Below are 13,771 nucleotides of genomic sequence, written 5' to 3'. Positions count from 1 at the left end.
CCCCACACTCCTTTATCCATTTGTCTCCACATTGTGTTCCTTCCAAGTGAGATTCGACACAACGGATTCCTTGTTGCTAGATGGCAGGTGGATACAGGAATAGCTAATTCTTGTTCTCGTTATTATTGATCATTATTTGATATTTTATTTTCCCCAAGACGTAAGCAGCCTTGCTTAGACTGTTGACTACTGTCAGCCTCACTGGCCCCCTATTCCTGATGCGTTTGTTTCCTGGGAGGGCCTCCGGTCACTTACTAGGCAGTCCCCTCATCCTGACTGTCGAGGCTACTCACCACTCTATCATCTTAGTTTTATTTATTTGTTTGTTTTTGTTTATTTACCCTAGCAGAAGGTAAGAAGCAAGGGTGAGAGAAAGACGCATTCTTCATTTGTCCCCATTTCTGATTTATCCTGTTTGACAACCCAGTTGTAACTGTTGAACTTAGTATTACGATGAGGCATCTTTGTTCTCTAAGGTGGATTCTCACTGGCTTTATCCATCCACCTAGCTGCTAATGAAAGGTTCAAAATGGCAGGGCAAGAAAGGATCCATTAATTTATTAATATGCTAGGCTGCCAAAAAATAATACTTTTCTTACCATCCCTCTCCATATTTAATTCATATTTTAAAAACTATGTTTTTTAAAAACTTATTTGTCTGATTTATGATTAAATGGCTAAAGCTTAATCAAGAAACACTGTCACTAAAATCTACCTTGGCAAACACTTTCTGACCGTTTCCACTGATATCTAGAAGTTCCTGAGAGCAAGCATTTGCGTTTTCCCGTCCACTAGACAATGCGCATTGAGAAGGGGGCAGGATTTAACGGCACATGAAACTCTCCATGATGAAATTTTCTCAAGTAAGCATTTCTTATGTATTTTCCAGTGAAAATATATTTTTTTGATCTCATTAAATATGTAATTTACTCATAGTGATCGATAGAATGACTTTTATGTCATAGATGCCCGTGTTATTCTCTTTTTCTCTATTCACATATATTTAGTTTTCACTACATTTTATGACTGGAAGTGACTGTGCTTTGGGGAAAATAAAATCACGTTATAAAAAGAGCACTGAGCTCTAATCAAAAGACCCGAGCATTAATACTCATTCTACTATATCACTATCATATGAAATTGGACAACTCACTGACATGCCTGAGTAATGGATTTATGTTCCAAAAAAGTATAAAATTATGAAATATTTATGCATTATTTTCTAGAAAATAACCTTGATATAATTTATGTAAGAGTATAAACAAGCACACACAATCTATGGTCTCAACTACATTCAGATATATATAATATTTACATAGAAATGACATTAATAATATATTATAAACACCTGTGGTGGCAAAATTATAATGGATGTATTACAGTAGGCATATTTTAACGTATAAAAAAATATTTCATTAACATTTTTTAAAAGTAGGAAAATAACAGGCGACAAGGCAAGGCGAAACTACATGTGTACACACTTCGTAAGTTTTAAAGACTGATACAAATATGTGGCATTATGGGGGGAAATAAATATTGAATTCAGGGGTACAGAGGTTTAATAAAATAAATTGGAAGCTGTGTTTTATGGCTAAAAGTAGCTGATTTAAGTTGACAAGAAAATTTAAAGCGTATTTAGGTAAAACTTGGTCATACATAGTGTTTTCATTGTATTCTATCTCTTTGCACATGTTTCATTAAAATTTTACCCATACATGTACACAGAGGTGAAGACTACAATGTTTGCTTCCTCCATAGACACAGGCAGTGACTCTACATATGTAAACTAATTCCACAGGATCTGACGGCAAATCATTATATTACCCCAGGTACCTGGATGGAAGAACGGCAGGGGAGAAAGGAGCAGAGGGGTAGGCCGGCGGGGTGTGATGCATTTAATGTTGCACAGAACAGAACAGATAGATTAAAGTCAGTGTTAGAAGCAGCAACGTCTTTCTCATAGACATGCCTGTGAAAACTGCACATTCATCAATAGTTTATTCATACATCGTTATATCGTTCAGCAAAGAAACTTTTTATATATTTCATATATCTCCTTAGATTAAATATATTACAATATGGTACCTATCAAAATTGTGTCACTATCACTCTCCTTCATTTTGACTTCTATAAATGTATTCTCAAAGAAACTTTAAAATTAACAAATAAATTAAATGTGAAATATCAGTAATTATATTTGATAAGAGGGATCATTTTAATGAAACGGATATGAGAAAGAGTCTACACCCATGCTACCCTGAATCCTAAATGTACCTGATCCCGCCTGATCTTAGAAGCTAAGCAGGGTCGGGCCTGGTTAGTACTTGGATGGGAGACCACCTAGGAAGACCAGGTGCTGTAGGCATAAAAAAAAATAAAAAATAAAATAAAAAGATATGAGAAAGATGCTATAAAGCTCTAGTACCTTTAAAACTGGTATCCTGGTATATTTTTTCATTAAACACATTGACCTAAGTAAGGTAACATATAGTTACGTAGCAATTGGCCAACTATTTCTTTTAGAGACAAGCATTAAGTATTCTTTGAGTTTATCCAAATACTTCATTAATAATTATAATAAAGTACTTTATTAAGCTGAAATATTATTATATATGATATTTAATTTCTTCTACTAAAATGTTTGACTGAATCCACAGGATCATCATAACGTTACTTATGAAGATATGAAATGTCTACATTTGTTTAACTCCCTTTTACTTATCATTATATGAAAATATGTGTGTCTGGATATTAAGAGGGTACGTATTAGTCACTAGTTGATAGCTGTTACTTAAAAAAGAAATAAAAACAGAGTTTGCTCATGAATATTGCAGTTAAATCAATTTTGATTTAATTATGAAGTAACTGTGAAATGTTCCAATAAGAAAATCCTATGAATTTATTCATAAAAAAGGAATTTTTATATTTATTTCCACATCACTAAAACAGCATCATTAGGCATTAATTTAATAAAGACTGTATCTGCCTATATGTGTACCATGTGAAATAATTTTCTTTATATTCCAAAAATTGAGGTCTGGTGCAACAGAATCGAAAATTCAACTCACAGTATCTTTGAAATGGTGACTATGGTGCCTAATAGAATTACTTATTATTCAAAGTTTTAAGATATCTGAATTCAGAAATAAAATTTAATTCTGAATTTTGTTATTATATCAAGAATTGTACTACGACTTGGCTAAACATTTTAAAATTTATTTTTAAAAGATAAAATTCTAAAGTTTGTGTTATTCTGAAACATTAGATCTCATCTTTATTTTACGAGTGTTAACTATGAATAGTTTCTCTGAAAGAACTTAACTGATTAAACAAATTTGAGTAAAGCCAGGTAAACCTCAGGTTAAATTTGCATAAATTCATCTAAGCCTTCCAAATTCTGTAGTCATTACACAGCGATAGACTAAATATGAGTGTAACTAATTAGTAGAAATCTCTTAATTAACAGAAGTTTTAGTCCAAACAGATGCAAATACAAAGGTCAATGTGTCCGGCTGGGTGGAAGATTGTAATCCACGATACTGGCAAATGCAAAGAGCAAGAGAATTAAAGGTCCAGAGACAGCTGTGTGAAAGGAGAAGGCAGTTCTCTGAAAGCATGATTTAAATATGTGGTCAGGATGCCCTGGAAACGTATTTCCATAACAATGCAAGAACACAAATGGCAGACTTTACGAAGTGACAATAAAGTGTCAGGAAGAATAGATCAGATTTGTTGGTGTCGAAATCTGCCCTTGTTAATGGGATCTAGATATTTATGGTGAGAACATTTCCTAAGTTAAGCTAAGAAAAGTTTTTATAATTAGACATGTTTGAAATGCAGTAATGGATATTCAAATTATGATACTTCAGAGGAGCAAAACTGCACACACATGTATGCATGTACTCAACACAAACACACAAACCACATGCAATAAACATATAACACACACCACCATATCACACACTTATCTCATGGTGTTTAAAGTACTTTATTTTTATATGGAAATGGTAAAATAAAAGACAATCAAACAAATCATGCACTATTGAAACCTAATAGAAATATTTAATTTTACAGATTCTGATAATGAGATATATTTATTTTTTCTAAACTTTATCAAACTAAACTTTGATTTTTGAGAGAGGTATATCGTATTCAATTAAAGGCTGACAATTTAGAAGCTTCAAAAGTAAAACCCATTTTTGATTTAATGTAATAAGTGAATCATGGGAACTAGTACTTGAAGATCAGTAACTCTGCAATCTCATCTTCAAGTAAACTTAATTTACATGACAAGATACTGGGCTTCATACCAATGTAATAATGGGATGAGTCTTTTTCAAGACTTCGGAGAGGGTTAATATCTTTTACATGTGGAAGTAATATAACTAATCTGTGATTAATTTGTGACCAAAGGATAAATGCTGACAGATCGATATGGCTACACTTTTTTAAAACTCTTCTCATCGAGTTGCTGGAATCGAATTCTACTCACCTTGAACTTGGTGAACTTGGGCTAGCCTGAGTGACTATGTGAGCAGTAAAATGGTGTAGATCGATATATGGGACTTCTGAGTTCTAAGGAGATGTTTAGCTTCCACCCAGGCCTCTTGGAATAGTCATCCTAAAAACCTAGTTATCAATCCACTTAAAAAATCCGAAGCCCAAGCAGCTCAATGGAAAGTTCCAGAAAGAAAGAAAAAAAATCTTCCAGCTGAGACTCCCAGCTACACCACTAACGACCAGCACCCAGCACCCACGTGTAAGCCGCACTGACAGTGGACTCTGCAGCCCCATCTGCGCCCCCTCCGCTGTCACCACGTGGAGGCGAGGAGAACTGTCACCTGAGCCCTTCGCACTCTGTATATTCACAGGTAGAAAAAATAACTACTGCTGTTTCAAGTTATAAATTTGCCACACACGGTCGACGATTTGAACAGTCACTTCTCGCACTGTATCTACAACACGCGGACATCCTCATATTCTCAGGCCATGTAGCCCAAGAATTCACTTGATTTTCTCTTAATTGTGTTTTCGAAGCTCTCCTAGGTCCACTGGCACATTCGCAGATGTTTATTTTTCTGTTGGAGGTCCCAGGAATTCCGATGGCTTCTCGGGCCTATTAAGTACAATCTCAGCTCAGCCCCTACTTGTGTGGGACGTGTGGACCTGCCCAGGTTCCCGCATGGGACATTAAAGGATCTCCCCAGAGGCTATGTTGGGAAAGTAGGCTCTAAGTCCTCTATTCCGGATTCCCAGCAAAAGTTCACTTTTTTTCCCTCTTTGACTTGCGGCTAAAAACTTTATACCTACATTTAAGTTCAGATTAAGTCCCATCCAATTCTTACCTACTAGATGAAATTTAATCCTTTTTTTTTAGAATAGGATTTCTTTATTACATCATTCTGCATTACGCCTTTTTCTACATTATGAATTTCTTTGTATAATTTTTCAAAATTCTTAGCCCACGGGATTAAAAAAATATATTTGATAAAATTCGATCTCGCAGTTGGAACCCCTTTAGATAGAGTATTTATTTTATCCATTGCAAGAGCCTCTGTTAAAATTCAAAATGAAGAAACCGATTTTTTGTTTTCACCTATATCATTCTTCATTAGTCAGTATGTACAGAAAACTTTAGCTGCTGATTCAATAGGGAGCCAGTACTGTGAGCGCAGGTAAGAAAATGTAGATCAATCTTGATGTTCACTCAAAATACCTTTAACAATAATAATAATAATAATAATAACAACAGTAATATTAATAATAGTAGTAGTCATCATCGTCATCGTCGTAGTAGTAGTAGTAGAGCCTGCCTCTATAGACAAGCTCATAATAGAAGGACTTATTTTTTAAAACTAGGAAACAGTGTCTTTCTTTAATGCTATCAGCCTAATAATTAAATCACCAGGAATATGTAGAGCCTCCAAAATGTTCTATTTACTTCATTCTCACCCATACCCCCAAATGTCACTAGCTTTTTTGTACAAGTGCAATTACAGGAAATTGCTCTAGCAGAAAGATTTCGGGCAACCACAGGAAAAACTGGTCAATAGTATATCAGGCTCATGGTGGTGTAAACTTTAATGAAAGGAGTGAACATGTTTGCTATAAATGCTTCTCACCAGAAATGCTGGCAATTATTCAAAATACTTACACCTCAGTTATCAGTGGAGCCACAGTGGGCAAAGGTTATGAGAATTATATATATATATATATATATTTTAAACTAGGAAACAGTGTCTGGGATATATATATATATATCCCAGAACCTAAGTGGTTTCAGTCACCCCCAGCCAACAGTGGTCAGAAAATATCAAATAAGAAAATTCCAGAAATAAACAATCTGTAACCTGTAAGCGGCGCGCGTTCTGAGTAGCTGGATAAAATCCGCCACAGCCCCGCTCCATCCTGCATCCTGCATGGGACATGAATCATCCCTGTGTCCAGTGTCTCTACACTGTACGTGCCTCCCAATTTTTAGTCACTTAACAGCTTCTTGCTTATAGGATAGACTGCTGACGTACTGCAGTGCTTATTTTGCTTAATAATCGCCCCAAAATGCAAGAGCAGTGATGCTGGTAACTCAGATGTGCCGAGGAGCAGCTGCAGAGAGCTTCCTTTGAGGGAAAGTGTATGTACGTGTGGGGATAATAGTGTGCACATATACAAGGGTTGCTACCACCTGTGCTTTCGGGCATCTTAGAATGTACTCCCCGAGGATAATGGGGGACCCCCGTAGTCAGGCAAAATTTTGTGAAAATAAACTATTTCTATAGGCTATTTATATAGCCTATGCATATTCTATACAATCTCCACCTTCTATACTTTTAAAAGTCTCTTTACCTCAGTAAATAGTAACATCGAAACCAAAATTTTCCTCCATAACTGGGGAAGCATTTGACGAATGGAGGCAGCACTTCTGGAGTTCTCCAGAGATAATAACTAACCAAGACGAGTGAGATGCAGAAGGCTACCTGGAAGATGAAGCTCGTCTACACGGGCATTTTTTAGATGTCCTTTATTTTTCCTTCTTTATGTCTGCCTTCACTAATGCCTAATCCTTACACTTTCTTTAAGATGTCTAATCTCCAGTGCTGCTAGAACTAAGATTTATTACTTTAAAAATCTAATACTGCACTGTGAACCAACTGGCTAGTATCTTAAGATAAATCTTGTTAAAAAGTGGTGACTCCTTTTAATAACTGGCATGCTTTGAAGGAACATTTGTGTTTTGGGGAATTTTCTGCTTCTCCTTGACAATTGATGGTTACTATCCAAGCCAAAAAAAAAATTACGTGAAAGTTTTATGTTCCAACATTTGCTGATAATGACATGTTTAAAATTTAGAGCACATTTCCTTACAGAAATAATGTCATCTTGTTTGAGAGTCCACGTTTTCGGCATGTCAGGAGGAGGGTACAAATGTTGCTATTGGTCCAATGATCTCTAAGCACCAAAGAGCAACTTGCTTTTGAACCAATGGACACTTTGCTTTAACAGATTAAAGTTCTTAACTCATAAAAAATGCGAGAATGTTTTTATAAAATAACCATTTTAAAATGAACAGCCAACATGAGGCTCCCTGATGAAGTCTTTCTACTTTCTATTAAAATAAAAGTTCATACATATAATTTCCATTATTATTATTTTTGAAAGCCTGACCATTTTCATAATCAGAACAGATACCATATTTATTTATTTAGAGAGAATGGACATCTTGCTCGTGTAAAGATGCTCAGTTAGAAATAAGCAGGTATGTTCAACGGAGAAGAGACAGTGCTACAGAAGCAGAAGAAATAGTGCAAAGGGCACGAGGTGACACCCGTAGGAATGGCCTGAACACGGAGGGCCGTGAAGGTCACTGCAAGCAGTCTGGATTTTAATCTAAATACAGTCATCGGCTTTTTAAAAAAATTCGAATTGCTGTCTTCAGCCACGCCACCCTGAACCGAGCCCAATCCCGTCTGATCTCGGAAGCTAAGCAGGGTCGGGCCTGGTTAGTGCTTGGATGGGAAACCACCTAGGAAGACCAGGTGCTGTAGGCATTTAAAAAATAAAAAATAGGGGATTGTAAACTGACAAGGTCCTTGTAATCTGAGAAGTCAACCAAGGATTGCCTTGCCTAAAAACAAAATAAAAAATAATAATAATTGCTATATTTAAAAGCAAGACATTTTCAATGGAAGTCTGAGAAATAGAAGAATAAACGGCAATTATCCCTAAATCTGTGTGTGTGTGTGTGTGTGTGTGTGTCTGTACATATCTGTTAAATGATTTAGACAAAAATTTTCATACGAAGGGCAATTAATATCAGACTTACTACAAAGTGAAAAAAAAAAGCATCATTTTCAAGGATATAGAACGCAGGTGTTTATGGCATCATTCACCAACAGTAACTTTGTGCTCAAAAACAATGGAAAAAAGTCAAAAGCCAAAAAGTCAAAACTTCATCATTGACCTATTAATTATTAACAACTGAATATGATCTCAAGTTAGAATCAAAGCAATTTCAACAGTTGTCTCATATAACTGGACTGTTTTACAATGTCATTTTCGGTATCTTAGTTCTGGGGTAACAGGAGCTTTTTTGTTCCTTTTGTTTTTCATTTAATGAAAGAAACAAATGTATTTGTATCATTTGAGAAAAAAAAAATCTGTCAGTTCACCAGCAAAACACTTTTCTGACTGAAATGATAGCTCATTGAAATTGTTGAATGTTTTCGCTCAGAAAAAAATTAGGGTATTATTAATTCATACTAGTAAGACAGACTTGAGGAAATTCATTTAATTGGTGCTATCTTTCCATGCTTAAGCATCTTTTCAGAAATGAAATTGATGGACTAATCCACTTTCCCAAAAAGTGTAGATTTAAAGACCGGATGACTCAAGAAAATCATCTAATTTCAACCTTTATGACTTAACATTTTCCAAGTCATTTTTCTCATTACTGTAGAGTGTGAATGAAAAACTAGTAGAGGAAGCTATTAAAATGCTGAAGGATATTAAAACTTAAGAGCAGATTTATGTTTTAAATCAGAGACAGAGCTGAAAAGATATCACCCTCACTCTTACAAGAAAAAAAAAAAAAGGCTTTGAAAAACTGCATATTTTAGAATTGTTGTGAACTCAGGAAAAAAAAATGAGATCAGAGGACAGATGGCCATGTCAAAATTTGGAGACTTCATTTAAGACACAAAAATTGAGCCTCTCCATTTCCTACTAGTCTAATGCTCCCAGGGCACCCAGGCACGGTGAAGTTCCCACCTCTATGTATTCTCCTCCAGGAACCCTGTCTGGCTCTCAATGGGAGCACCCCAAAATTCCAGGAGAAAGGCACCCCTTATTCCTGCGGTAGTACAAACCACAGAATGGGACGAGCAGTCACTGCTCAAACCACCCAGTCAGATATTTACCCTGTATCTTTAAAAAAAAGGCAATAAATATAAATAAAGATAATTATATAATATACATTCTCATAATGAAATTTAATTATATGTTAATAAAGCTATCTGGAAAATCTGCACATAATTGGAAATTGAAAAATACACTTATAAACAACTATGAGATAAAGGGGAAGTCTCAGGTCAATTTTAAAAAACTTTTGAATTAAATTAAAACACAATTTATCAAAATTTATAGGATACAGCTAAAGCGGTTCTTAAAAGGAATTATTTTTCACAAATGCACAGTAGAAATAAGAAAGACCTGTCATGAATAATCTCCCAACTTAGAAAACTAAAAGAAAAAATGTATATTAAACCTAACGGCAGGTGAAGGAGTGAAATAAATAAAAACTAGAGGAGATAACAAAGAAATTGAAAACGGGAAAATAGTAGGATGAGGAAAAGTGAAAACCGGCTCTTTGAAATATTTTAAAAATTGATTAAAAACTTAAACCACAACACATATCTCACAACTTAAATAAAAATGAACTCAAAATTGATCGTTGACAGAGATGTAAATTCATAAATTATAATATTTCTGAAAGAAAATATAGACTATCTACACATCCTTGGGTTGGAAATATTAAGAGATTGGTCTTTATCAAAATTCAGTATGTTGCTCTGTGATACTTGTGCAAATGAAAAGACAAGCTTGATCTTAGAGAAAATACTTAGATACCACATATAAGATATGGAACTTTATCCGGAATATACAAAGGATCATTAAAACAAGTAACTGAAAAAAACATCCAATAAAACAGGTTAAAGACCTAAAAGAACTCTTTGCTAAAAATATGTGGGTGGCAAATAAAAACTTGAAAGGAGGCATTACATCCTTATTACTAGGGAAATGCAAATTACAGTCAGAATGAGATAACACTGCACATCCATGAAAATGGTTAATATTGAAAAAAAATGGTATCGAATGTTAGCAAGGATGTGGAACGATAGTAATGATATGAATCGATTTAAATAAGTGAAAGCAGCCAGGTCTAGAAAGCTCCATATTTATGATTTCATGTATTTGACATTTTGGAAAATCTAACACTGTAGGTCTAGAAAAACAGGTGAGTGGTAGACAGATTGGGAGATGGGGTGCTGTGACTACAGAGAAGGCACGGAGGGGAAGTTTTAGGGTGACAGAACTATTTTGTAAGGTACTAGAACACACGGCTACATACTTTTTAAAACACGTAGAGCCGTGCATCGCAAAGGGGAGATTTTAATGTTGTCGAATAAAAATCATGGGACGAACTAAGGAAAACAAATAAAAATGATCATAAACCAATGTCTGGGGATCCCAAGACGGAATGCAGACTGTGACACACGGATGGGACTGTGATGCAAATGTACAATGTAAGACTGCCGAGTCGGGTGCGGGAGGGACAGGGACAGACCTCGGAAACTCTGGAAAATGCTGTTTGGGCTGCAAATGTTAAGGTAAACCCAACATGAATAACGCATGAATAATGCAATTGGTAAGTTTATTTTTCTATGGCACTATGGGTTAACAATTCTGAAACTACTTTTCGTATATACTGAGGTTGAACAAATAATTAAATGGAGGGTGGATGGCGAGATCCAGATTTTTCAGTCAGAGAGAAAAGTTACAGATAAGCAAGAGCCCAGGCTACAGTCAATCCTTTTGAGGCTGGATTACAGTAGGAAACATGAGCATGAATTCACATTCCTCTGTGTGTGTGTGTGTGTATGCGCGAATACATAATATATATGCATGCATAAATACAATTATAAATATGCACATATGAATGGATTGGCAGGCGTGCATTTATTACGTGCATGTACATATTACACAGTCTTTCTGCCTAGAGCACTTAGAAGCCCTGAGTCCCAGTAGGAAACAGCACTCCCGAAACTCACATCTTGGTTTTCAAACACCAGACTCCAATAAAGGGAAACCCGGCTTCTTGGAGCAATGGCCCGTTCTGGCCTGCTGGTGTCTGGGTAAGCGTGAGTGCATTTGGGAAGAATAGAAGTGAAATAAACATTAATTAGAATAGAAAACAACAATGGTGACCTTGAGAGAAGCTTAGGGAGAAATTTCAGCCAGGTTGTTGTCAACAGGATCAACTCGCATGGGGAAATGTGTAACTTAGGTAAAAAAGTTGCCTGAGACCGCCCGCTCCAGCGAGCCCCTGGGAGCTGCAGACGTGTGGCCACCAGAGCTGACTTCCTACCAATTATTAAAGAAAGAGTGACATGAAGGATAATGGGATTCTTCTGGCTTGGAATCAAGAAAATTATTGTTAGTAGTGCTCCCTGGGTCCAAAAGACAAATGTCCTCTCGCTGTTGTCAAGTGTGGCCAAGGTTGTATATCAGGAGAGGAATACAGAATCAACGCGTTAAACTTCCCTGTGCCTACAGAATAAGTTTTCTCTGTGAATTCCTTTGCAGTAGTGGTTAAGTTCTTAAACGCTGTAATCCAAATGACTAGTTTCAAATCCAAAGGCTGCCACTTCCTAGAAGCATTTCCTCTGGGCAACTCATTCATCCTGGAAAAACCTCTGCTTCTTCATCTATGACATGGAGCTAAAAAGAGACCCGCATCATAGGACTATTATATATTGAGGTAATCCTCTTAAAATGATTAGCACATTATCTGCACATAGTAGTGCTTAAGAAAAATTGTCATTAATCCGTGGAAGACAGTATGTATCATATAAGAGATACCTAATAACCTATTAAATTTTAGTAGAATAACTTAAAAAAATATAAACAAGAGAATTCTAGAAATAAAAATTTAAAAACTGGCCAATCTTTTATTAATGCATGTCCTATATAACTTATTACCACCTTAGCTTTCTTACCCACATTACTGTATTATGATAGTACCAACATTTTTCAGATCATATAATAAAGAAACAAAAATATTATTGCTTGAGACTTAGCATTGAAGAAAAATCCAAGTAAATAAAGATACTATAAAGAATTCTGCAGAAATTGACTTTTTGTACTTATTCTACCTAGATGTAAATATATATACAATGTAGCAACATTTTCTATTTCAAATTTTATGAAACATTTTCTAAAGCATTTCCGATTTACAGAAGATATGAAACTTCTTGGTAGAAATTCATCCAGTAAGTATTGTTTATACTTCAAACAATCTTTCCAGTAGTTTAGATAGAACAATGTGACAGGCAACTGATGCTTTACGTTTTAGAATCTTTAGCTAAGTTATTGGGTCCACAAGTATTGTGAGACATGCCAGAGGCAATGATCTGGGCAAACTGAAGAGTGTGATGCTGATTAGGCAAATCAGGAAAGACATTACTGCTCTGCATGAACCCTTACCAAACCTTTGATGATGCCCTCAGGCATTATCCACTGATGGACTTTTATCGATGGGTAATTAGAGCAATACAAATAAAGAAACAAACAAAGCTCTTAATTGTATCAATACCATAATAATTTGTTTTTGGAAGAAACCAGATATGAAAATGTTTTATGAAGTTTAAGAGATGTTATATATTTTTCATAATAAAGAGACCTCTGTAGAAATGTTACAAGGACTTAGAAAAGTCTATCGCGTTTTGTAACTTCAGGATTTGAAATAAGACCATCATTGTCTGCTCATTTTTTCAGGTTCGCCCTTGGTTCTATTTTATTCTTCAGAGCCGTTGTTCTCTATAACCTGGCTATCAACATTACATCTGCCGTCTAAAGGCAATAATAGCCATCGCCTCTTCTCCTAGGCCTTCAGTCAATGAGCTGGAAAATAACAGGAGAAACAGGGACCTAACTATAGGCAGATGCAGCGCTGTAGATAAAATTAAAAATCTGAGCTTCTAAAATGGCGATTGGAATTCTTATTTAGACATTCATTTGATATATTGAACTGATTAATCCTATAAAGCAATATTTCTAGACCATCATTCAGATACCATCTAATAACAAATCTGATTTTTAGAAATTTACTTTATCAAATTGTTCCATTACCCTCTATGCATTTATTATCACAGTTAATCACATTTGAGAAAATATCTGACATTATATTCACAATCTATTTCTTTATGCATTTGATGTCGACAAAGTGGAGACAGGAATTACTGCTATAGTCTTTTTAAAAATTCAAATGACCAGACACTGCAACAAATAAAACAGAAAAATCACAATAGAGAAATGGAGAGAGGAAAAATATCTATATACCAGGACAAGATGACATGTCAACTAACAGAATACTTTGCAATTATAAAAATAAAACAAGAAACTTTCTACATAGTGTATGAAATCTCCACAATTGTAAGACATGTGAAGAGCCCTGGCCTTGTTGATGCAAGAAGCAAGATACTGCTAATATAAAGTA

At 35.3% G+C, this 13,771-nt stretch overlaps 2 pseudogenes; both read left to right on the top strand.

The window, feature by feature from the left end:
* The first annotated feature begins 2,239 nt into the window (after positions 1–2,239).
* Positions 2,240–2,365, top strand: LOC118610265 (annotated as a pseudogene).
* Positions 2,366–7,925: 5,560 nt separating this feature from the next.
* Positions 7,926–8,045, top strand: LOC118610338 (annotated as a pseudogene).
* Positions 8,046–13,771: the final 5,726 nt, after the last annotated feature.

Source organism: Rousettus aegyptiacus, unplaced genomic scaffold (genome assembly GCF_014176215.1).
Source record: "Rousettus aegyptiacus isolate mRouAeg1 unplaced genomic scaffold, mRouAeg1.p scaffold_m13_p_12, whole genome shotgun sequence".
NCBI classification, from domain to species: domain Eukaryota; kingdom Metazoa; phylum Chordata; class Mammalia; order Chiroptera; family Pteropodidae; genus Rousettus; species Rousettus aegyptiacus.
This window is presented reverse-complemented; position numbering and strand designations above follow the sequence as displayed.